At 41.2% G+C, this 23,818-nt stretch overlaps 1 pseudogene across 1 annotated transcript; it reads right to left on the reverse strand.

The window, feature by feature from the left end:
- Window positions 1-1,075: 1,075 nt before the first annotated feature.
- Window positions 1,076-21,448, reverse strand: LOC147143459 (lamin-A-like; annotated as a pseudogene). Its single transcript, XR_015087850.1, has 13 exons — window positions 21,388-21,448; window positions 18,256-18,620; window positions 7,939-8,095; window positions 7,352-7,477; window positions 7,106-7,276; window positions 6,785-6,912; window positions 6,302-6,522; window positions 4,864-5,194; window positions 4,362-4,469; window positions 3,783-3,902; window positions 2,786-2,842; window positions 2,532-2,699; window positions 1,076-1,327 (listed from the first exon to the last, which is right to left on the reverse strand). The product of XR_015087850.1 is annotated as a lamin-A-like (transcript).
- Between the last annotated feature and the right edge of the window lie 2,370 nt (window positions 21,449-23,818).

Here is a 23,818-nt window from a genome sequence, read left to right on the forward strand (position 1 = left end):
TTTCAATTAACAGTGTTTATGTCACACATCAACTCTGTTAACTCCAAATCTTTGAATAGGACTAGAAGGCACTTTTGGCTAACAAAATATCACCAAAAAAAAAAAAAGAAAGCCATCAAGTATTTTCCAAAAAGCGCTTGGCTATGCATTCTTTGGCTGACAAGCTGCTCGACTACAGTACAAATGTTCCATCAAGGCAAAAGTTGCAGGAAAAAGCGTTTAAAAAAGCATCAAGGCATGCAAAAATTATCAATGATTGCAAAACTATTGTAAACGCTCATGTGTGGCACCAGGCACATACAAGGACAGCCAATCCAAAAGTCGCCAATCTTTGGCAATCTAGTACAAAGAAAAACAGCCATTTAAAAATTATTTTAGGCAAATAAAGCCAAACCGGGCTGGTGGGGGCGGGTTACCAAAAGAAAAAGGAAAAAAAAATCCACATAGAAAAATGTTTGCCCTGAGATTACAAACCTTTTTATCTAGGCGTAGTTACAAAATAAAAGAAAAAAGGGGGTTGTTTGCATTAATGATTAGCCACAAGCTATAATGTCACAAACAAGCATCATTGGCTTCACTTTCTTATGTTTACATGCATATGGATTTGAACGTTTTCAGAAAACAAGAAAAAAAAAAATTTTTTGCAAGTACAAATATTGTCACAGCAAGTTAAAAAAATACTGTCAATTATGCTAGTAGGTTAACAATATCAATAAAAATGCTAAAAAATATTTTTTTTTCTTGTTTTCCCAAAACATTCAAATACGACTTAAACAACTATGCTATTAGGCTAACAATATGTAACCATGTATAGTTCTGGAAAAAATGTCTCAACCAATTTTTCACTTTGTGCAAATCAATGCTCTAAATGACAATTTGGAATTCCGAAGTTATAGTATTTTGTCCATCGAATAAAACAAAAATGTTTATTTTACTCTAACCTACAGTTTATAAATAACATCAGAAAAACGGATGGTTTTACATTGGGGTTCACCATCTGTGCGTGTTGATTTTTGACAGCATTAATCGTGAACCCAAGTGGATGGATTTGCCTGGGTGTGTGTGTGTGTGTCTGTTAGCATTAGCACAAGCGTTAGCGCACATGCAATAACATACATTAAGTGGATATACACAAGCAAGCTCCTGTGACCTTCAGGCAACCTTCAAGCAGCAGAGAAGTTTATAGTGCGTATAAAAAAAAAAAAAAAAAATGAAGGTAATGAAGGGGAAAAAAAACATCCCAGAGGTGATGCTCATGATTGCGCAACAGGAGGCGGGGCCAAGTCTGCTTCTACATAACCACGCAGTTCTCAGGCTTGACTCGACTCTGGAAAGACAAAAGAGCAAACGACTTACTACAACAACATATGGACCCAAGAAACATAAAAATTGAAAAACAACAAGATTTTATGATTTTTTTTTTTTTTTTTTTTTACAAGACAAGTTGCAGGTTTTCCTTAGTGCAATAAGTGTTGGAATATTATGAGGGAAAAATGTTTGTGAGAAAAATTTCACAATTCCAGACAAACATTTCAGGATATAATGTATAAATAGATTAAATGTAAAAAAGTAAATAAATGAAACATCTCAAATTTTATGTGAAAAAACATCAATTTTTTTTCAGAAAATGTAAAACTTTTTCTCTTTCAAAATTTCAAATGCTTCAGAGAAAAGGTTAGAAATACAAGAAAAATATACATTTTACATGAATAGTTATTTTATTACTAGCTCTAAAAGAGGCACCGTTTTTAAATTAAAGTCAATGATAAAAAAGTCAAACTTAGGAATTCAGTTATAACACAGTTACAATTAAGTGAGAAAAAAACATTGAAAGGGGAAATATAAAAAGATAAGTTACAAGGAAAATGCCATTTTACTTGGAAAAATGGTCTCATCTCTTCAACATTTTCACAGGTGAAAGTTCAAAATTTTAGAAGAAATTTAGAAATTTTATAGGAATAAAATATTCCAAGAAAAATTACATTTATGAAAATAATGTAATAGTGACAAAAAGTCACACATGGAGGCATTTATATTCAAACAAGTTACAAGTAAGTAGGAAAGATTTTTTTTTCCAGAAAAATGTAAAAATAAAGAAAATTGAAGTTACAAAATCACAAGTAATATGATGTAATTTTACAAGAAAAAAAGGAAAAATCTGACATTCATGGAAGAATTTTCAAAAAGGAAAAGACAAATAGAAAAATATTTGAAAGGAATACTATTCTTCTGTGAGGTTTTTTTTAAATTGCAAAGTCTAAGTCTAAACAATGTCCTCTTTTTCAGTTTTAAAGTACTTTTTAAACAAATGTTACAGAAAATGACCAAAAAACATTGGGGGGGGGGGATTATATTCTAAGAAAAAAACATTTATTTGATGTGCAACATTGCATCATCATGAGAAGCATCATGATGAGGAAAGATGCAGAAATTTTAGGAAGGGAAAAAAAGATATCTGAATTTTATGAATTTTCTTATATATTATCTGGAAAAAGTCCATATTTGCCAATAAGCAAGTATAGGTACGTTACCTGTCTGGGCAGGTTGTCTGCTACGAAAAAGGAATGTCCCACGAGGCCTTCGGGCCCGCCGCCACCGTGTCCGCCATGGCCGCGATCCGATGTCTGGCCGCACGAGTCGCAGATGACCGTGCGACTGCGCAGGTTGTACTCGTTCTCGCCACTGGTGCTGTGAGCTCCCTGCGGGGGGCAGTAGGCCGCGCTCACAAGTGCACGTTTAAACTTCACCATGAGGAAGAGGAGGAGGAGGAGGAGGGAGATGTTACCATGTCGTCTTCATCCTCCTGGAAGAGGGTGCGGGTCACTTTCCTGCTGGCCATTTCCTGGGGGAAAACACAAAAGTCATTATGGCCTTCATGATGCGTTTAAGGACACTGGGAACTTGGAAACCTCACACGTTTTTATTGGGGTTTTCATTTATGGTTTTTTTTTTCCCTGCTTTGGTGGTTTCTTTTCTATATAATATGATCTGACTAAATAAAATAAAAGCTATACATCTAAAAGGAAAACTTAAAATTTAAGAAAATTGAGATAAAGTTACAATATTACTTTGGAAAAATTTAATTTTCAAGAAAAAAAAAACATTACTGGGGAAAATGTCAGAATTTCAGGGAGAGGAAAAAAGCAGGAACTTTTTGAAAAAAAAGTGTCCTATGTTCCCATAGATTTTTTTCTCCAAATTCTCTGGAAGAAAAAAACGATTATCTGAAAAAAAAGTTCCAAAATAATAATAATAAAAATGTCTTTAAAAAAAAAACTGGATTTGTCAAAGAAAACAAATCCAAATTTTAGTGAAATTAATTTACTCAGTTAATTGAGAGAAAAATTCCAAACGTTGGATGAAAAAAAAAAAAAAAAGTAGTTTTCTGGGGGAAAAATATCTGAATTGAAGATAGAATTATGAGGAAAAACTGCTTTTTCCCCCCAAAGAAAAATTAATTTGGGGGACATTAAGTTAGAAAATGTCTTATGGGGGAAAAAAAAGGCAAAATATGGGAAATCAAAATTTTAGAGGACTAAACTTAAAATAGCAGAATTTGAAGGAGGAAAATTTAATTTTTTTTTAATAGGAGGGAAAATGGAAGAAAAAACATCCATGTTTGTTTTTAAAAAGAAAAGTGCCTAAAATTTTAACCAGAAGAAAAAAAATCTGAGATTTAAAAAAATGAAAGTCTCAAAGTTAACAATTGCAGTACAAAACAACATGTTACCATGTCAATGTCAACTAATTTAGTGTGCAAGTGTGTCCCTTTTGCGACTCACTTCTCCAGCGGCACTGATGAGGACGGTCTGCAGGACGTCACCGGTGCCCCACGAGTCCTGACCTTTCCACACCAGATCTGACGGGGGGGAGTGGTTTCCGCCGCCAGACGCGGCCCACACCTGTGCAAAGGTTAAAGGTCAATTCTGCTTGCAACAGTGTTGTATTCATCAACGATGATGAAAATATTTCATTAACGCCCCTTTTTTTCATGACGATAACAAGACGATGAGCTAAACATGGCTGTTTGATGACTAAAATATAATGTGACGTATGCGAGTTTTCGTTGACGAGATGAGACAGATTTTTGAATGTCGGTGCTAAATTACTGATTGCAGAAACAAAAATAGCAATCAAGACTTTTTTTGGGCAAAAAAAAAATCTAAATAACACAATAGAAATCATAATACGGTGTTTAGACTAGCATACATAAGGGAGAGTTCATCAGGAGGAGTCAAGTGAAGGCTGAATACTGCCCTTTAATTCTCAAAATAATCCAGCATTTCCTTTTTTGAGCCTTATATTGTTTTAGAACTTTCAATAAAGGTGAATTTGGGTAAAAAAAAAAAAAAAAATCTTACGGTGACGGTGGCTCCGGCCTTCAAGGTGTACTTGTGGGGAAACTTGTAGATGATAGCGACGCCTTCGCCCACTTGCCTCTTCAACTGCCAGCCAGCCAGCAATTGGTCCTGCGGGTGAGCCGTCACAAGTCAAGTCAAGTGATTAGCACGCACAACCCCCAAAATTTTCAGGATGAAATTTCCGAATGAACCTCAAATGTACTCCAGCTAAGCTCAGCTAGATCGCGGTTTATCTTTCATACTCGCGTTGTAATACGGCTTTTTAAGTGATGTGCTTGTATACTCAGTATGTGTTCAAGTAGCAATTGTTTAAAGGTTTGGGATTGTTGAGACATCTAATTGCCTCTTTCGTCTTCGAGTCGAGTGAGTGTGAGGGAGGGAAATCGGGCTGAGTGCAAAAATAAATAAATGAAATCCCAAATCCATGATGAACGGGCTTTACTGAAGTGCATTCACGGTTGATCTCGAAATTTCAGCGCCAGTCGCCATGGCGAGCGCTCACCTCGTCGCTCTTGTTGCTGAGCCTGACAAACTTGCCGTCCTGGTCCACCTCGTCCACGGTGACGCGTCCGCTGGCTGCGGCGTGTTGGATGATGCGCGTCTTGGTGACGGTACCGCCGGCCGCCGTCACGCTGGATGTGTCGCTGTCGTTGTCGTTGAGACGGCGCTTCTTGGCCGCCCCTGAGGACGTGCGGCTGCTGGAGGCCACGCCGGGCGTGGCGTGAAGCAGGCGGCCGTGGCTGTGGCTGTGGCTGTGGCTGTGGCTGTGGGACGAGCCCGAGCTGCGCGTCACCGTCATTCGGCCGGGCTGAGGGCTGGGCGACAGCTGCAACCTGAGGGAGGAGGCGGACATTTTTGACATTTGTATTCCATTCAATTATTTTTAATTTTTATTAAAATGATCATTTATTAATTTCTTTTTTTAATTCAGTCACAGTTTTAATTAGTCTTTTGAGGAAGTGTGTTAGCTTTTATTTATTTTTCTGAAAATGCTTAATTGATGTACAAATATTTAAATTTTGGGGCAAATTTAAATATAAAATTAAAAAATAAAATACAGTGGTACCTCTACTTACGAAATTAATTGGTTCTGGAAGAAATTTCTTAAGTAGAAAATTTTGTAAGTAGAGACGCGTTTTCCATGTAAATGCCCTAATCCGTTCCAAGTCCCCCAATATTCAGACAGAAATATTTTACAAAGCATAAAAATGCATGAAAACATGTAACAAATACATGTTACAATTAGATTATTGCACAATAAATTAGAGTTGTGCATAATGTAAAAAACAAAGAATAGAGTAAGGAATAAAAATGATGGTCGTTTACCTTTGAATTGCTGTCCTCATCGCTTTTTGCCCTATTTGGTTCATGTTCTCTCTCAGAAGTGATTTTTGCCTGGCGCTTTGTTAACAACTGATTTATTGATAACGTGGCGACTGACATATTCTTTGGCGGGATCAACCAAACGCATCCCATTTTCATACTTTTCTATTATCTCTTGCTTTGTTTGTATGGACAAAAAAAAACGATTTTCTCCTTTTTTTCCTTTCTTTTCCTCGTTTCTAATTCACGTCAAACTACCGGAACACCTCATGGCCGGAGCTGCCAATGACGAGGACGCTGCATAGACATATCTATCATCCTGTCTATCTGCACACATAGACACATACGGTAGAGGTCCCTCTTAGCCAATGGGGTGCCAGGAAGACGCTAGGCTAGCCAATGGCAGAGCATGTTGCGTTCAGGAAACTCCGGAGCTGCGATTAGCAGCCCATACTTTTACCTTTCGTATCCTGAAATTTCTTTCGTAACTAGAGGCAATATTTTCCTGTTGAGGCGTTTCGTAACTTGAATATTTCGTATGAAGAGGTGCCACAGTACAATAATTTATTCTTTTTAATTTCAAGGCCATAGCTTCCATCCCAACGTCCCGTCCTCACCTCTCCTCCTCGCCCTCCAACAGCTTCCTGTAGGCGTTGATCTCCATGTCCAGGGTGAGTTTGATGTCGAGGAGCTCCTGGTACTCGTCCAGCTGTTGCTGCAGGCGCGCTTGCATTTTGGCCATTTCGCGATCCTTGTCCTCCATCCTGCGCCGCATCACGTCGCGCTCCCGGCTCAGCGTGTCCTCCAGCTCGCGCACCTTTGCCTCGCTCAGGGACAGCTGGACAGGGAGAGGGAAGCTTCCGGATTAAAATGATATACGGCGGCGCCTCAAGATACAAGTGACCCGACGTGAGTTGTGAAGAATAACTGTCATGGAATGATCACATTAAAGTAACTGTGCGAGTACACTTGTAGGTTGTGGCTGCGCATTTGCCTGTTAGCACTACAAGTTCTATGATGATGAACAGTTTGACCCGGGAATGGATTATTTATATGTTTTAATTTTCAAGAGCAGTGTGTGTGCGTGCGTGCGTGCGCACCTGTTTCTGCAGCTGACTGAGCTGAGCCGACATGCCCTCCACTCGAATGCGCGGTCTGCTGCAGCTCTTCATGCGCGGCCCCCACCAAGTGGCTGTTTCTGTCGGGCCGACTGACGGGCGTTCTCCAGCTGACCAAGACGGGACAAGAGTTGATATATGTTAGCCACTGTAGCTAAGTTTGACGCGCTGGTCAAAGGCTAGGGCCAAGAATTAGCATTAAACCAGACTGATGAGTGTGTGGATTGTGCATGAACACATTCTGCCGTAAAGTCCTACAAATGTCCAGGCTTGGACGGCAGGTGGCGCCATGGTGCCGTTTACCTTGGCATTATAGGTCTTCTCCAGCTCAGCTTTGTAAAGGCCAACCTGCTCCTCATGCTGAGCCCTCAGCTCGGCCAGAGCCTCTGCCAGTTTGCTCTCAAAGTCCAGCTGCCGCCCGCTGTCGATCTCCACCATGCGAGACTCGTGACGACGCTTGGACTCGCGGATTTCCTGCGACGCGGGATGTGCGTTGGTCGGTCACACAGAAAACAACAAGCTGGCGCTCGATCGGCCAAAAGCTGACACCTCGTTGTAGAGGTTCTTCTGGAACTCCAGCTCCTCTTTCACTGTCTGCAGACGGTTCTCAGCATCCACGCGACGAAGCATCTCGTCTTGAAGCTGACGACGGGCGTCTGCCAGGGCACCGTCCAACTGAAGGGTAAGACAAGACCAAGGAGTTCATTTCTTTAGCATTTCAAGGCGAAACACTAATGTTGCCATTCAAAGCTAATAAGAACCCCAAACAAAAGCAAAATTGTAACAGAAAGCAGGTTGTGGACCCTGTCACAATTAAAAACTGTTCTCTGAGAAGAGGAATATAACGACAGGAGGAAAGGAAGAAAAGGAAGGAAGGGGATGTAAAATGATTTTACAGTTGTGTTTTCTTTCATAATTTACAGCATTTCCGCTATTTAACTGCTGCATCAATCCATCCATTTATAGTTTTTATAACCAATTATTTCTATGTTCATTTTTCCCTAATGGGCAAAAATGACAGAACTATGAAAAAACTGTTTATGAAGAGTACCAGTAGGTGGCGCAATTAGGCAACTTTATCTTCATTCATAAAATCAGCTGCCAGCAAGTCAGATGTGCCCAAGTGTTTTGTTTACCTTGGCTAGCTGCGCCTTGAGCTCCTTGATCTCGAGCTCCAGGGTGCGCTTCTCCCCCAGGGCCGTACTCAAGGCGGCGTCTTTGGAGTTCAGCAGAGCCTCCAGGTCCCGCAGGCGGGCCAGCGCGGCGTCCAGGTCAGACTCCTTCTTGCTGTTCCTGCCCGACACCAACAAGAAGATCAGGAAGTCACAATGGTGATGACGTCAAAAAAAAAACATCGGACGAACAATTAAACAGAATGTTACTAATTAAACATCTTGTGCATCCTGGTAATTGATTGTGGAAAAATTCCCCCAAAACATTCAAAACTCAAATTGTCCCAAATGATTCCGTTTATGATTTCTAATGCGCAAAAAGTGCATGCGGTTGATGATTAAAGGACTTTTCCCCCCCCCCCACCCTATTCAAAATCATGTGCTTGCTTTACACCGCATGCCCCTAAACGCCTCACAGAGCTATTTTAACACATGTTCCACATGTCGCCATCAACACGCTGCAATTAGCCTTAAATTAGGCGGTAAGCGGCCATTAAGCTCCAGCTCCTCGCTGAGGAGAATTCATGTTTACCGCATGCGTGCAGATTCAGCTGTTCTGGCAGTTAGCAGGAAAGAAGACGGAAACAAGCTCGCTGTAATTCAATTTGCTCCGAGGGGAAGCTCTTCATTGTATCTTATTACCGTGACTTAAATAAAAGAGGGCAGACATGACCAGGAGCTAAAGAAGCAAAGCTATCAAATGATATGCTAAATGCTAACAGAGCTTGATCATTTTAGTGTGATTGCACAAAAGCAGTTTGCGCCATTTTGATCAGCAACGTTAGCAATGACGCTAGCGCTAATAGAAAAAGTTGTCCTGGCTGGTCCACCAGCGTTACGGACCACCACTTTGCTGTGCACTTCCTACACTGACGAAAAAAATTAAAAAAACAGAGAAGGGCTACTTGTTGCTAATTTAACGATTTGTCGCAGTGTTTAGCAATTTTTCCTCAGCCCTCGAGCGAGACATTTTCCAAAAAGCAACTGGTGACTTTAACAACTGCTCAGTGCTATATGGTTGTAAGAGTTGAGCGCACTGTACAAACTGTAATTGTGCTCAGTTCTCTTTGCACTTGTATGAGAGTCAAGGATGCTAAAATGTTAACTAAAACACACCTAATTACTAATTCATTCATTACTTCCTATGGAAAAAAAGTGATGTCATGTTAATATGTACACGTGTCAGTTGCAATCTCCAACAGAATGTGCCATTTGGGTTACTCTGTGTGTGTGCGTGTGCGTCCATTGATGTCCTGTACTATTTACATCTTCACCAGTGTGTGGGCGCGTGCGTGTGCGCGCGTGTGTGTGTGTGTGTGTGTGTGTGAGCACTTCCCGAAGGCAAGACAGCCTGTTTATATCATCTAAGTCTGATTTGTGTAACATGAGGGCCTCTGAATAAATGACTTAGGATTGTCTCACTCACTAGCGCCCCCTGGAAAGTTAAGAGAAATTAGCCCCCAAAACCATTTTGACCAGTCAAGATGAAATTAGGGGGACATTTCTATCATAACAGGACGCACAAAAAATTCTGACGGACCCAGGCCCAAACATGAACAGGAAGCCGGCCATTTTACTTGAAGCAGCCATTTTGGGGCAAATCTGAAGGCTGGGACAAACTTCTACGAGGGAATTTGCTCAAATCGGAAGCAGTTATCCTAGACAGACAGATGGATGCAAAATTTTGTGTGTACGGAATTCAATGCGGGCGGAGCATGGCGTCAAACATCATTTTGATCTTTGCCAGTGAAAAGTCACAGTATGTACTGGGTCACCGTAAATTGTGGTTGATGATGGTAACCTGAGTGATTGATATGTGACACCGTTGGGAGGGTACAAGAGGTGGGAGAGTGTGAACAGAAAGAGGGGAAAGAATAAAAGGAGAAATGTGAGGAGGAGGCGGAGGAGGAATGTGTTGGCTCTCCTCCCAGCCTCAGCGATGACTCACAGGCAGCTATCTTTGTCTGCCGCGCCAGCCACAAATGAAGCTCGCCACGAGGAAAGAAAAATTTTTTTTTAAAAAAAACCTTCCTGCTTCCCCCTTCTGCCTGCCCGCTTCTACCAGGTTTGCTTTGGCGTTGCCAGGGCGACCCAGGCCTCATTGTCAGGCCTGCTAGCATGAGCTAGAGGCTACATACAGTCTACAACTTGAAAATCATCATTTCTACACCACGACACAAAGCGGAGGGAAGAGAGTCTCAGGGTAGGGCACTCATTAAGGGCGAGGCCTTGATTTCTACATATGTATTTTTTTAAAGCTGAAGGCTAAGATACAGTATGTAAAAGGTATTACAGTTATTATAAATAAAAATATAATCATTTGAATGACTATAAATATACAGAGCATGCGACTTTCGGCTCGTCCCATTAGGGGTCGCCACGGCGAGTCACCTGCGCGATTTGTTTAGCGCAGTTGTTACACAAGATGGCCATCCCCAACATTTTCCCAAAACAAAAATATTTTTAAAATGTATATTCAATTAAAAATGTGAATTAAATATTGCAATGATTCTACCAATATGAAGTAAATATAAACAAATTATACTTAAACTACATTCGTATAAACAAAATATATCATTACAAAGTCAATTGGACTTGTCAAAACATGTATTAAATAATTTCATTGAATATTAGTACAATGACTAGATATGTTTTGTCAAAGTTTCATTTTGAGGATTCCCTGAAAGTTAAAAAAAAAAAAAAAAACACAATGAGCCCAGGCCAGCAGTTTCATTGATCTACACAAATCGGGTGCGCTGAAATCCTTCAGTCATTTCACTTAAAGTCAAAAACAAAACAAAAATCTCAAGGACCAATGTCCCAAATTAAGCAGGAAGTCAGACATTTTGGTTTAAAGCAGCTATTTGGGGAAAATTCTTTCACTAATATCCCTTGGGAATTATGAAAAAAAATAGCTCAGACACCAGTTTCACAGAATGACATGAAACTTGGTGGATGGAACAAAAAAAAGTCTCAAGGACTCATGGCCCAAATTGAAGAGGAAGTCGGCCATTTTGGTTGAAAGCACCCATGTTGGACAAACTCCTACTACGAAACTTGCTCAAATAAGTCACAGACTTATCACATAATATCGGAGACAAATTCCTTATGGGTTTTTTTGTTGTTGTTGTTTTTTTAACATACTTGGCCGATAAAGACCTATTCTTATTCTGAGTTGGAAGCAGACATGCTACACAAATGAGATGCTAATCATTTGGTTGAAGTCCCGCTTGTGGTTGGACACATGCTAGTCTGGCACCATCCCGACTCCCCCAGCACCACCGTTTGCACTTTTCACTCTGACACTTCTCCTCGCGTGCCCGAATGTGTGCATTTCACGTCGCGTGTGGCGTGCGGCACAAAATCTGTATACTGTACAGCAGAGTGCAAGTTGAATCAATCCATTTAATTAAGCTAAAACTGCCAAGCTTGTTTGCATAACATCAACTAAGATGGGCGGTTGGGACATTCCGAGCTCCCAATTTGGTGACTGCTTGTATTTTTATGGAAGAGACCATTTGTTACAAACGGGGGCCACCAGCCGCCAACTCTTGCTTGGACAGCTGGACCAGGCCGACACAGAGCTGTCTTGTTCGCGTCATTTAGGTAGTAGTGAGCAGCTGCCCACCGGGGCACTGAAATTGGGTGGAAGGGAGGCATCTCACTCACACACACACACACATCTGGTGAGCATGTGTGTGATTTTGATATGAGCGTGGGTGGGATTTTCCAATGAGTCACCATCCAAACAAAGCACCAAAAAAAAAAAAATAAGGGTTTTCCCGAATTTATATACATTCTTTGGTCCAATCGCAGCTCAAATGTCTCGTTAGGCCTCTGACGCAGAAAAGGTAGCAAAAACGGAGACAGTCACATGACCACCACTTATGTGTGGAGGACAATGCGCAGCATTGTGTGCGTGCGTGCGCGCGGGCGGGCGGCAGGCAAAATGTGTTCATGATGAGAACAAACGCCGTCGCTGTATCCAGTTTCAAACAACCACCGCACGCCTCGGGCTTTCGCAGGCCGCGACCGAGCTGGTTGAGGGGGCGTCAGAGTGGCTGCAGGGTGTGGTCGAGAGCGGGTGGTGGGCCGTTGAATAGAGCGGGTCGAGGGTGCTGCAAAGAGTGGGTAGGGAGGCTGATAAAGAAAAAGAGGGGTGGCCAAAGAGAGAAGCTAGAGGAGTCTGGTTGTTGACAAAAGAGGCGGAGCGACGCCTTTTGTTTGGGTCGTCACCATGAGAAACTCAGTCAACTTCAGCATTTGTATGCAAACACCGTCGCTTGGCAAACACACAGTCACTCAACGGTGTGTGCGCGCGCGTGTAACACGAGGTGCCATCCCGTGTGGTTTTTGCTACGATTCAGTGGAGAATGAGTCACGAATCCGCACTACTTTTTCCACATTCATTAAATCACCATGATCTCTTTTTAGTCGGATTGTTATGATTACCATATCACAACAAAAATGTTATTCATAATTAACTGTATCCCGTTGAATTCTCCACACAGGAGCCAGGCAGGTTTTATCAACACAGGAAAAAAAAAAAAAAAAAAAAAAAGATGTGGCGCTGATTTTTTATGAGACTTTCCTGCTATTGTCCGACGAGCCCGAGGTGGAATTAGATTATTTTTACTGTACACGCAATTAGCTCATACAATAAAGGTCAATAGGGCTGGGCAATAATTCAATAATCAATATGTGTCGTGACACGTCAATAGAAAATGTTTTCGATCAAATGTTGGATGGGAAATATATATTCAATGCACAACAAACCTAATCAGTTAGTCAAGAAAATTGCAGGTAATTGTGCTAAAAAGTCAAAGCTGCTGCAGCTTTCCTGTCGTCCAAACATGAAAACATTCAGATGGTTCAAATCAAAACGCTTTTACACGTTACGCAAGAAGCCACACTGAATGGAAATGCACCAGCTTTTTACCCACGGCCCACTGGGAACATTCATCCGCCATCTTGCAATGATTTACGGTGACTGGAGGGCTGAGCTGACTCCAAACTTCCATGGAAACTTCTATAAACTCTCGCAGGCGCATAATATAAACAATCCTGCCAAGAACTTCACTCGTCACCAAGTTGCGGAGACCGAGTCGTCTCATTTATTCTACGTCAAGAAAAAAAAAAAAAAAAGGCCTACAAAGAGAGCAGCTATTGGACACATCTGCTATACATTCTCACAGTAGACAACAATCCCTTACTGTTAAGTTTGAAAAGAAAAACAAGACAATGGGAGCTGCAAGCAGTGATGAACAGGTCCTCGCGCCCACTTTTTCAGGATCAGTCCTCGAAATGATCAAACCTTTAACGTCGCGCTCCAACCATATTGGATGGCGTATGCAAAAAAGCTTCACAATTTAGCATCTATGTAGGACTCATTTGGGCAAAGGAGAGCAAAGTAAAAGACGTAAAACTCCCTGCAATGGTTATTTCAAACAAAAAAGGACACATTCTTGTTTCATTTATGAAACGTGTCGTTAGGGCTGTTCGATTTTGCCGAGCAAGAAAATCCCGATTATTTTCTCTCACACCCGATTTTCCGATAACGATTTCTTTGTAAGATACAAATGGGAAGAGGAAAAATTAAGTATTTTCAATGTCTTTTATTTAAACTTTATTTTTCTTTCTTTGAACTCAAAATGCCGGTCAATTTAACTTAATACACACAGAACAATCCCTTGGGATTTACGTACACGATTGACTTCAGATCTGTTCTTAATTAAACCAATAATGAAAGAAGAAACTGCATATACCATCTGAAACGAAATCAATCATGAGAAAAGGTAGTCAGTCAGTCTGTAAACCAAACAGTCTGTCAGCAAGTCATTTTGCCAACCAGCTAGTGACTAGATTTTCACCTTTCTCCCTTGTCTTACTTAAACATAAATCAATGATTAGTGCAAAACTGTCACTCAATAATACAATGGACTGGCAAGCTTAAGTACTGATGCATAGTCCGGCAGGACCGTTGTAGAGGAGAAAAAAAGTGACGCCTTTCAGACGTTGAGTTACTTGCTCGCGGGTTGTATTGCACATGCGGGGCAAACACTACACTACAGATCTATTTTTGCCCGATTTATTAACTAAATGCTCACTTGCCTCAGCAAACGTAGCAGAATCGGCGGTAGCCATGAATGTTGTCGTCGTTTCGGACTGCGCGCTCGTGGGAGGAAGCGGAAATGCAGAGGAAACTACGGTGGCTTAGATACACTAAAAATAAAAATCAAACGTACCGATTTGAACGTTATTAAAATAGTTGAATCCAGAAATTTCAGTTGCGGTCCAAAATCGCTTAATCGAGCAGCCCTACGCGTCATGAGACTTTTTCTTGCAAGCTGTTCTGACTGACACAAACAAACTTCATGTCAAACGGTAAAACTGCGTAACGAGGCTAATTCTTCTTAACTTTACAAAGAACAAGGCAAGAATTTTGTCCAAAATGGCTGATCCAAATCAAAATGGATGACTTCCTGTTAGGGCTCAGACATGGGTGCTTGAGATTTTTTTTTTTTTTTTGTGTCCACTCAATTTTGTGTGGCTAGGTGAAACTGGTGTTGGGGGAAAAATTGGCCCCAACACCAGTTTCACTTGGCCAACTTTCCGAGCATCGTCAAAATGATCAAACTTTGTCGCCATGCTCCGCCCACATTAGATGGCGTATGTTAAAAAAAGCTTCACAATCGCGTGTCACTCATCTTTTTAGGATAACTGCTCCCACTTGGAGCTCGTTAAGCAAATTCTGCAATAGAACTTTGTCAAAGTATTATACAACCCATGAAATTCGCAATAAATAGCGGCTTCAAACCAAAACGGGCTTTCTGTTTAATTCAAGGATAAACTGAAATTTAAGTCTGAGCCGCAGAATTCGCCTGATTCGGCTGCTTTAAAACCAAATGTACAACTTCCTATTCATTTTTTGGCATTGGTCATTGAGGCTTTTTATCAATCAATCAATCAATCACATTTTATTTATATAGCACTTTTCATACATAAGAATGCAACTCAAAGTGCTTTAAAACATTCAAAGCAAAACATAGAATTATCTTCAATCAAAAGAAAAGATAAATTATTTAAAAGTTGTTGAAAGCCAAACTAAAAAGGTGTGTCTTGAGCTTCCTCTTAAAAATATCAACAGTCTCTGCAGACCTGACATCCTCTGGCAGGCTATTCCAAAGGTGAGGACCAAAACGGCTGAATGCAGCCTCGCCATGCAGTTTGGTCCTCACCCTTGGAATAAATAAAAGGCCCGCGCCAGAGGACCTCAGGATCCGCGAGGGCTGGTATGATAAAAGCAAATCAGATAAATAAGATGGCCCAAGACCATTAACACATTTATAAACTAATAAAAGTACTTTAAAATCGATCCTGAAACACACAGGGAGCCAATGCAGCAATTTCAAAACTGGCGTAATGTGCTCCCGCCCTCTGGTTCTCGTCAGCACCCGAGCGGCTGAATTCTGCAGTAGTTGCAGTGGTGAAATGCTCTTTTTCGGGAGGCCAGAGAGCAGGGCATTACAGTAATCTAAACGACAGGAAATAAAGGCATGCATCAGCACTTCCGTGTTAGCCTGAGAGAGAAACGGGCGGACTCTGGCGATATTCTTAAGGTGATAAAAACCAATCTTGGTTACATTTTTAATATGAGGAATAAAACTGAGCTCAGAGTCAAAAATGACGCCAAGGTTCTTCACACAGTGTGAGGGATTAAAAATGTGTAGTTTTGGTAAAAGCTTCTCTCTCTGACCTTCGGGACCGATAACTAAAACCTCAGTCTTGTCCTGATTGAGCTGTAGGAAATTATCTGCCATCCATGACTTGATATCTAAAATGCAATTTAAAAGGGTATCAATGGGTCCTGTGTCATCTTATTATTACGGACATGTCCACCCGATTTTGTTTCCATCGGGGTAAATGGTAAGCTTTACAATACTTGTCCACGTGAGCTACAGGAAAAATGTGCAAGACGATAAAGGAACTATTCCTTTGTTGCCATTGCAGTCACACTCTTCACATTCAAGCTTGTCCAGCCATGTCGTGTTCATAAATCTTGTTCACGCCCTCCATTCTGCCGCCGCGCCCTAAAACCGCTGCTCACCCAACTGGCAGGTAAATCCTTCTTGGTGGATGGCCAATTGATAACCATTCAGAAGCCGATGAGAGGTTTGCTTTGACTAAAATAGACAGAATTACAAGCAGAAAAAGCAAAGCAAAAAAAAAAAAAAAAAACCTACGATGCATCACAATATCAAAGTAAGTAAATATTAACAAGGCTCATAATTAGATATTCTTCAAATAAATAAAATAAAGTGAATTCATTCCTTTTAAACTTGAATATAACAAATACTTATTAAAGGGTGCACATTAAGATAGAAAGGAAAACTTCAGGAGTATTTACTTAAAAAGAATTGAAATGACTTGAACACAAAAAGGTAAAGGAAAAAACTATCCATAAAAATGAGCATATTTCAAATTTTTTTAAAAACTTAATTTACCACAGAAATGAAAACAATATTTAAAAAACAGAGAGATTCAAACATTACAAAAACAATTTATGATTAAAATATCGATCTACATCAATAAAAAATTTTGCTAATTTGAGAATAAAAATGTTTTTCAACTGTAAAAACAAAGGTTTCTTATCCTTTTAATTTGCATATTAAGTGCAATAAAAAATGCTTATAGAAATAGTAGTTATGGTTAAACATCTTTAATATTTTATAAAATATATTTAAAAAGTGAAATTGTCTAAAAAAAAAAAAAAAAATCTTCAAAAACTTGGATAAAAATACTTCTATTTATAAAATTAAAGTGAAATTAATCGACCACAGAAAAAAGGCAACATTTCTGTATAACAGTGAGCCCCATCGGCACTCCTCTCCTTCCTTATTTCCATATTAAACAACGTTCAGTGAGGAACCGTTGGCACCAACAGCGCGAGCTTCTGCCTGAGGGGGGCCATGCGGTGGGGGCCATGGTGCATGTGCTCCGTGTAGTAGTTCTACATTAACGCCTTCTATTCAGGGGAACGCACACTTTACAATTTGCCCACACAGAGTCACTCATTCCAAACTCGGCCAATCGGATCTGCCCTGCTGAGTCACCGTTCAATCACGAGGGACGGCTGAGGCTCCCCGGTCGCCGTGGCAACCAAACACAAAGCGCTGCTAGCTGTACGAATGGGGTGATTCCAGGCTGCGACTGCCCATCGTGCATCACGAGATTGAAGCTGATAATCATTTAGCATTTAGAAACACCGCCACTGGAAATATAAAGCTGCTAAAAAAAATAAATAATTCTGAGGGTCCATTGTACTATATTTAGCAGCAGTTTCCTTTTCGGACCTCCACCCTTCTTCCACTCGTGCTTGAACTGCTCCAAAACATTCCTTGGATGCCAGCACTACCTGCAGCATCTCAGGCGCTCAACAAACTAGCACCAAGTCACCCACGGGAGACGTTAATTTGACGACACCCCGCACGCTGTTGGCGAGCCTCCAGAAAACTTTATTACATACATGACTGTAGTGTTCACTTGTTTCCCAACTGGGGGTGACATGGCTACACTGAGTATATCCTCTAAAAAAATTAAGTCTCAAAATTAGAAGCATAATGAGCTTCAAATATTTGCTTCAAAATAAAAAATGGCCAACTTCCTGTGTGTGCTAAGTGAAAGTGGCTTTGGGTGCTATCAAATCATTTAACAATGTCCGCTTCAAACCAAGATGGTTGACCAAACTTCATGTTCATGAGTTAAAGAGCCTTTGAGGATTTTTTTTTTTTTTTTTTTAAAGAACACTGCAAGTTCTATGCAAGCCCACTTGTTGAAACAAGGCATTCTGATAAATATTGCGTTTGTAGGATAGGAGTTAATCCGCTCGTTTTTAGCCATCGCTGGGGGCGGCCATTTTGTCACTTCTGTCGACTGAAAATGACATCACAACTACTCAGGGCTCAGGTAACGACCAATCACGGTTGACGTGTTTTCTGAAGCTGAGCCAAGATTGGTCTTTACCTGAGCCCCGAGCAACTGTCATGTCATTTTCAGCCGACAGAAATGACAAAATGGCCGCATCCCGAGATGGCTAAAAACGGGTGTGATTTTGCTGCTGAACTTATATTTCACAAACGCAATATTAATCAGAATGCCGTGTTTCAACTAGTGGGCCTGCTGGGAACATATTCTTGAAAAAAAATATGTTTGCGTTGATTTTCCGCTTTAAGTTTGGGGAAATCCCTCCAAACGGCAAAGGAAACGTCCAAGCCTCCTTACCTGGCTTTGAGCTCCTTGTACTCCTCCTTGACCTTGCCCAGCTCCAGCTGCAGACGGGCCCGCTCCCTGGCCACCTGGTCCAGGGTCTTGCGGGCGTCGGCTAGCTCGGCCTCATACGCCGCCTTAATGCCGCTGAGGTCTCGGGTGACGTGCGACTCGGACTCGGTGATGCGCAGGCGCAGGCCCGCGTTCTCGGCCTCCAGCGAGCGCACCTTGTCGATGTAGACGGCCAGCCGGTCGTTGAGGTTGCACAGGTCCTCCTTCTCCTGCAGGCGGGTGATTCGGGCCGGAGAGCTGGCACCGCGCCCGCTCCGTCTCTGGCTCGACGTTTCCATGGCGATGGCGGGTTCGGATCAGGCCGGTCACTGCAGGGTTAACAACAAAGGACGTGGTGTTATATTCTAGTGAAGGCAACAAATATGTCGGTTCTGAACACAACTGAACTGGAAAATCATCAAAAAATAATAAAACACAGTTGGCGACTGAACACTCGCACAAAAAAAACAGTGATTAACATTTAAGCAACTAATATTTGAATGTCATCATCTTTGCCCTTTGTTGAAATATATTGTTTGTGAAAAAGAAAATTCAAAGAGCTAATATCGGCAAATTAAAAATCGGATAGCCATTAAAATAGTCGGAACTGAGGCAAATAATACTCGCAGCCATATGTTTTGTAATCGACGAAAAAAAACAGTACTGCAGTTTAATTTTAAAGTAGTCAATTCTATCCTTTATTAATATATAACTGTATATCAAAGTACTTTAGCCAAACATTTGAGCTCAATTCAAACATTTGTTCACTGCCGTGAACAAAAACTTGAACAATACAGCGGTACCTGGACTTCAAGCAGGGACTGCGTTCGCAATCATTCCCTTCCCTACTTCCCTTAATCACTGTCAGGATTTGTAGTGGAATTTTTCGTGAACAATCAAGGTCCACCATCTAAAAATCCCCATTACAGTGATTATGGAGTAGAGAATGAGTGAACAATTTTGCATGTAGCCAGTATGAACCTTGTTGCACTGACATTGAGAGACTTTTGGTTTTTTTAGTAGTAGTAGTAAAAACTTTCCACAAGCCTCTCTATCCAAATCATTTGACGTCAGTGCCTGTTATTCTTATTTTTTTACAACCTCTATTGAGGAAGGCTGGACGCACTTCCTGGCTCATTTGCACTAGAACAAGCGTTCATCTCCAGTCTTCCTGTTCAACCTGGGAAAACATTTTGTCCTCAAATGACTAGGGATGTAACGATTCACTCAAGCCCCGATTCGATTTATTTTTTTATTTTTTTTTTTAAATCGCTACCATGCTTGTCTCTGTGCGCTAGTGTGGTGCTGCAGCCATCCACAAACGCCATATGCAATGATGTTTGGAGCAAGCGCATCATTTGATCTACACATTCAAAATGTGGTATGCATCTGGAATGGGAAAAAAAAAAAAAACTTTAAAGATTAGGATAAACAATTTTTTAGCACTCTAAATTTGTATATTCTAATAACCTAGGTATGTCTTTTGTTAGGCGATGCTGTATAGGGCTTGTGAGTGATGAGATGTCCGAGTTCATAAACCCAACACTCGTGCGCTTTGACACGATTAATCGATTTTAAAAAACATTTTCATCAATGCACATATTTTCAGCAGTTTAAATCAATTTTATATCAATCATTACATCCCTACAAATGACACATTTTAGATTTTATATATAAATGTAAATAAGCGCCCAACATGACACCCAAATTAGGACTTCCTCCTAGAGATGCCTTAACAATGCGAAATCTTTGATAGTAAAAGGAAAATGATGCCAAGTGGTGCAGTTTATAAAGACAAACTGGTAGTGCATCGACCATTTAAGTGACTACATAGCAGGATATGGCCACTTTCAACCAAAATGGCAGACATACTGCACTGGATATTCAAATGTTAGCACAGCCTGCCAGCAGGCAGTCTTGATCAACAGGATTATTTTTCCTGGATATGTCACACATTTTCAGTCACCTGTGTGCGTATATATATATAATATATATATAATTTGTTTATTGTACAGATTACGCTAATACCAAAATAAATGCGTTTAAATTCAACTCCGAAAGCTCACTTATTAAATGAATTGACAAAGATGAAAACAAAGGATATTTTCACTTTAATTACTTTTAGTGAGTTTCATAAATGTAAAATGTAGTTTCGGTTTGTCATTATTTTTATAAAAACACTTTCGTTTTTATTTCGTTAACGAAAATGCTTTTTCAATTTTAGTTTTCGTTTCATTGTTAACCACAATAACCTTGCAAGGAACAAGCACAATCATACACGAGTTTCTATGGCAACAGCTGAAAACCAATCATGCAACATTCACAGCTAGCCAACACTACACCGTAATTTGAAACCCACGTCACTCACCGGGACAAGCCCCGCCTTTTAAAGCCATACACGCTCAAAAGCCACAGATACTACAGTGGAACGTGACGATGGTAACCCCAAGTGGACGCAAATAATACCTGCACTTCACATGCATTGTTATGTTTAATAATGCAGAATCAATTCTTATCTGATTACTCAAACAAATCGATAAATCCCAAAAATATTCAATAGCTGCAGCCCTAATAATAAGTTATGAAACAAATTGATCAGGACACATTGTCACAATTTAACAACTGCTCTGTATTGAGGAATGTGTGCTCTTTTTTCAACACATATTTCACCATTAAAGAATATATTCCAGATAAATGATAGAATTGCACTTTTTACCCTGCAGTGCAACCGCAGCAAACCGATTCCTTCAGGCACACTATCATCAGAGCTATCACCATTACACACCAGGACACCCACTGTCGGGAAAAGTCCACTCAGAGGGACACCTAAGCGGGCGGGCCAAACTTCTTGCTACCCACCCGTCCACACTTCCACCCACCAGCCGCACTGACATAAGCACACGCCCACATGAGCAGCAAAGTCATGAGCTCTCTCCACACTCACTCAACATGTGAAAGTGCTCATTAATACACAAAACCGCTCATTTAATACATCAGAGTGCTCATTTATACTCTTCACTCATGTGTGGAGCTTTTAAATAGCGCCTACTTTAAAAATGATGCCGTGTTTTTTTCCATCTAAAAGTTGTTCCCTACCTCTCCCGGGCCACATGGAACACTCCAAACCAAAAGGAAGAAAAAGACGGAGAAGTTTAGACCTTACCTCTTCAGAGCTGCAAATGGAGGCTGAAGCTTGCGCGACGGGTGTGTGTCGAGGAGGAGGAGGAGGAGTAGAAAAAGAAGAAGAAGAGTACTCGCTTACTGGTTATGCGAGTGTGTGTGCGTCTGCGCGCGCGCGTGTGTGTGTATATGTGCGTGTCTACGCCTGGAAAACTGGACTGCTTTCCGGCTTGAAGGAAGGCAGGGAGGGACGGAGGGAGGCAACTAGGAGGAGTCAGGCTAGACTTCGTGAGTGTGCGTGCGTGTGAAGTGCAGCTGTTGAGCTCTATCTGCTCTCACCCAGAGTGCAGGCAGACAGGCAGACAGGCAGACAGGCAGACAGGCAGACAGGCAGACAGGCAGACAGGCAGACAGGCAGACAGGCAGACAGGCAGACAGGCAGACAGACAGAGACCTCGGCAGACGTGTGAGACAGACAGACAGACAGACAGAGACCTCCGCAGACGTGTGACACCAAGCCAACGCCCCCTAGTGAAAGTCTACGAATGACTACTACAGTGAAACTCCAATTATCGCGGGGATGCGTTCCAGGCCCACCCGCGAAAGGTGGAAAATCTGTGATACGTATATAGAGCAACCAAGCACTCCAAAATATCCAACCAAATCATAGCATTTGGTCTAATGAACGCTTGCTAGCTTAATGCTAACATATGAAGCGGAACACTAATTAGCACGGATATTAGGTTAATTCTAAACCAATGAATTGCTACTTCCACACACACAGTGCAGCAACACACACTAAAAGAGCATACAACAACGCTCACAAGCTACGACTACACACACACACGAAACAGTATTGTTACAGGTGTGTTGTATCAATATTGTCACACTGTGATACTGAACTGTCAACACTGCATATAGCTACTGGTGAAACAAACTACTGATATTATATCATTTGTGTTATGATGCAGTATCAATACATGTGTGTCAATATTGTTTCTCACTGCATGTGTAATAAGAGTGGGACATATGACTTATGGTTTTGGCTGATTATACAGTATTGATACAAAGCAGTGAAAACCATTTCCGTATGGTGTCCCACAGGGATATGTATAAGGGCCCCTGATGTATTTGTACCACAAAATAATCAATCATGAACTAAATCAAAATGTATCAAATAAATGACAAATATTTTTGTGTGGCATACAACACATTATATACTAATGCATGCAATATATTGCGATTGACTGGCAACCAGTTCAGGGTGTACCCCGCCTACTGCCCGATGACAGCTGGGATAAACTCCAGCACTCCCGCGACCCTTGTGAGGATAAGCGGTATAGATAATGGATGGATGCATGCAATATACTGTAAAGTAATCTAAATATAAACACTGGTCACAACATTAGGTACACAAGCACACTTTTTTCTGTTGCCATTAAAAAAAAAAAAAAGAAATCTCACTTCTTTAAGGACATCCTGTGTGCGCAATCATCTATATATTTGTGAAGGAGCTTCTGGTGGTCCATTGAAACCGAAAACAGAGGGAGGTGGGGGGGAAAATCCAGTAATCTGTGATATTCCAATCATAGATCCAATCCCTCACAAGGGAAATCTTCATATGTCTCAACGAGGAGATGTTGATTTTGCTTTTATATGTGTTCTCTCTCTGGGTGGAGTTAATGGAACCATGGAGATTGAGAGGATACAAAGACATCCATATACGTGTGTGTGCGTGCGTGCGCAGTTAAATATGGACCAAGACAGTGAGTCCCGGTTTGGTTTGGTGGTGGCAGGCCTAGTGGAAAGCAGCAGTCACAGTTTTAAACAACCTCCTCCTCCTCCTTTTTTCCCTAAGTTGTCTTTCCATGGAAGTTCTACTAACTCACACATCACACATCACAAGCTAACTGTTAGTTAGATGATCATCAAACATTAACGCCATGGCCGAAATGGCTGCGTCCAATCAGATTTCAGCCTCTGTGTTGCCATGTCTAGCTAATCTACCCCGGGCTTTCACAATCAATAGTGCTGGCCCTTGTAACTTCAACTATATTAGCGCATTTCAAATTTGTCCTCACGTCGGCATTTATCCGTCCGGATTGGTTGCTCAGAGCAAAACCGTTCGAATCGTTAAATATTGCAAGTATAATAAATATTGATACTCAAGTTCTCCACTTTATGGACGTGGCACAGTTGTGTGCTGTGCTATTGTGTTTTTGCATTGTATGAATAATTTCTATGCTTGCGACGTAATAGTTGAGTGATTAAGGCCCGCAACTGGTCCCTTCCTAATCTAAACTCTTAGAAAGTGATGACAATCCAGCTCTCCTAACACTTTCTAGATTAAAGATTTGATTAGAGGTGGTTGGGTGCCGAGCGGCTGTGATGTAACACGTCAGACGAG

Source organism: Filicampus tigris, chromosome 8, assembly GCF_054856515.1.
Source record: "Filicampus tigris isolate MCC_2025a chromosome 8, RoL_Ftig_1.0, whole genome shotgun sequence".
Lineage (NCBI taxonomy): Eukaryota > Metazoa > Chordata > Actinopteri > Syngnathiformes > Syngnathidae > Filicampus > Filicampus tigris.